The 3,034-nt window shown below is 40.4% G+C and overlaps 1 non-coding gene across 1 annotated transcript; it reads left to right on the top strand.

Moving 5' to 3' along the window:
- The first annotated feature begins 334 nt into the window (after window positions 1-334).
- Window positions 335-441, top strand: LOC128281269 (small nucleolar RNA R71). Its single transcript, XR_008271482.1, has one exon. It is a non-coding gene; the product is annotated as a small nucleolar RNA R71 (small nucleolar RNA).
- Window positions 442-3,034: the final 2,593 nt, after the last annotated feature.

Below are 3,034 nucleotides of genomic sequence, written 5' to 3'. Positions count from 1 at the left end.
GGGTTGATACTCTGTGCATGCTCCTCCTCCATTCATCTTGCACCTCATTATTGTATGTACCTGAGTAGAACCAAGTAAACCATCAATCTTTTTATTTAGAAGTTCTACCTAGTTTGACAGCATAGTAACTGAATCGACGTTATAAACGCCTGCTGTTTTAGTTGGCTTAGTCCTCATGACTTGTCACTAGTTATTCAGTGACATCTCCTCTATGAACTTATAAGCATCTTCAGGTGTTTTATTATTGATGGTTCTGCCAGTAGCTGCATCAACCATTTACCGAGTCGAAGGAATCACGCCATTATGGAATGTTTGAACCTGAAGCCAAAGCGGTAACCCATGGTGAGGGCACCATCTTAGTAAGTCTTTGTATCTCTCTCATGCGTCGTAGAGAGTTTCTAAGCCCATCTGCACAAACGAAGAGATATCATTACATAATTTAGTCGTTTTAGTAGGCAGAAATATTTTAATAGAAATATTTCAGTCATTTGTTCCCAAGTTGTGATTGATCCTCGTGGTAATGAGTTCAAACACTGTTTAGCTTTGTTTCTCAATGAAAAAGGGAATAACCGAAGACGAATAGCATCGTCAGAAATGCCATTAATTTTAAATGTATCGTAGAATTCCAGGAAATTTGCCAAGTGAGTGTTTGGATCCTCATCCTACAAACCATCAAACTGAATAAATTGCTATATCATTTGAATAGTGTTAGGTTTTAGTTCAAAGTAATTTGCAGCAATAGCAGGCCTAACTATACTTGACTCAGTTCCTGTTAAAGAAGGTTTAGCATGACTTGGAGTTGGCCGCAGTGGTATTCGCACTAAAAATTTGGAGGCATTACCTGTATGGTGAGAAGTGTATCATCTACATGGATCACAAAATCCTCAAGTATCTCCTCACTCAAAAAGAGCCAAATCTTAGGCAACATAGATGGATTGAGCTACTTAAGGATTCTGATTATTCGATTGGATACCATCTTGGTAAGGCCAAAGTGGTGGTTGACGCACTAAGTCGTAGGGCTATGACGGATCTGAGGGCAATGTTTGCTCGTCTCAGCTTATTTGATGATGGTAGTCTATTGGCTAAAATTTAGGCTAAATCGACGTGGATTGAGCCGATTAAGGGTAAACAGTTGGAGGATGAGTCACTGGGTCCTCGATTCCGACAAATTGAGAGTAGGGAAACTTTAGATTTTGGACTGAATAGAAAAGGGGTATTATGTTTCCGTGGGAGAGTCTGTGTACCGAGGGATACTGATTTGAGGTAGTCTATACTGTGAGAAGCACATAGTAGTCCTTCTGTTATGCATCCCAAAGGGAATAAGATCTACTGAGACCTTCGGGAATTATATTGGTGGCTAGGTCTTAAGCGTGAAGTTACCGATTTCGTGAGTAAATGCTTTACTTGTCAGCAGGTTAAGGCTGAACATCAGTTACCTTCATGGTTACTTCAACCAGTTAAGATTCCGCTTTGGAAGTGGGAAAGAGTGACTATGGACTTCGTAAGTGGCCTACCCTTAACGCCTACTAAGAAGGATTCAATATGGGTCAACGTGGATCGATTGACCAAATCTGCCCATTTCATACCTGTTTCTACTGATTACTCGTTGCAGAAGTTGGTTAAACTATATGTGTCTAAGATAGTGTGACTGAATGGGGTACCGGTTTCTATAATATCTGATAGAGATCCTCGCTTTACGTCTCGGTTCTAGAAGAAGCTACATGAAGCATTGGGTATAAGGTTGGACTTCAGTACTGCGTTCCATCCTCAGACAGATGGTCAGTCAGAGAGGATGATTTTGGTATTGGAGGACATGTTAAGGAGTTATGTGATAGAGTTCCGAGGTAGTTGGGAGAATTATTTGCCGTTAGCAGAGTTTGCATATAACAATAGCTACCAGTCTAGCATACAGATGGCACCTTACAAGGCATTAAATGGTCGTAGGTGTCTTACTCCTTCGTGTTAGATTGAGTTGGGTGAACGGTGTGTTCTGGGCCCTGAGTTGGTTTCTGATACAGAGGATAAAGTTACACTAATTCAGGATTGACTGAAGGTAGCATCAGACAGACAGAAGTTGTATGCAGATCTGAAATGTAAGGAGATTGAGTATTCTGTAGAAGACTTAGTTTTTCTCAAAGTCTCATCATGGAAGATGGTACTGAGGTTTGTATGGAAAGGCAAGCTAAGCCCTAGGTTCATTGGGCCTTACTGCATACTGAAATGTGTGGGACCGGTTGCATATTAGCTTGAGTTACCTCCAGAGTTAGACCGAATTCATGATGTGTTCCACGTCTCTATGTTGAGGTGCTATCGCTCTAATCCCACGCATGTTATTTCAACTAAGGAGATTTAGGTTAGACCAGATCTGACTTTTAAGGAGGAGCCAATCCATATTCTAGAGCGTGATGTGAAGGTCTTGAGAAAGAAGTCTATCCCACTGGTTAAAGTACTTTGGCTTAATCACAGTTCTGAAGAGGCCACGTGGGAACCCGAGGAGTCGATGCGACAATAATACCCTCATCTATTTTGACCAGGTAAATTTCGAGGCTGAAATTTTCTTTTAAGGGGTAGAGTTGTAACACCCCAAAATCTAAGTATTTATTTATGTATGTTGTGTCACACAACTGTGTATCTACTTCAGTGGTTATGTGTTCTGGGAAGAGTCTGAGAAGTCTTGAGTTCAAGCCTTGGCTTATGCAAAAATTTTGTTCTTACCTGAATAAACCCTATTTCTAGTCAGTAGGCTTCTTAAATAAATATGGGGATTTTATGACATAAATAGGTGTTATGCCGAAATTGGATTGTAGGGATATAGGATTTCGGTTGAGTTTGGCTACTATTTCTCAAGTTTTGGTTTTTTTTCTGTTTTTGAGGTTTTCTTTTGCTTGGTGGCCGATTGTGTTAGAGTTCCTTTAGGGTAACTTACAGTTTGCCTACTTTGATTTTGGGCAATCGTTTTTGCTTTTGATTCTTTCTCCTTTTGGCCGAACTCTCTCTTCTTCCCCTCTTTCTCAACTGTGATCTTTTTGAACTG

The sequence above is a fragment of the Gossypium arboreum genome, chromosome 9 (genome assembly GCF_025698485.1).
Source record: "Gossypium arboreum isolate Shixiya-1 chromosome 9, ASM2569848v2, whole genome shotgun sequence".
Classification (NCBI taxonomy): domain Eukaryota; kingdom Viridiplantae; phylum Streptophyta; class Magnoliopsida; order Malvales; family Malvaceae; genus Gossypium; species Gossypium arboreum.
Note: the sequence above shows the minus strand (reverse complement) of the source record. Positions and strands in the feature narration are given on the sequence as shown.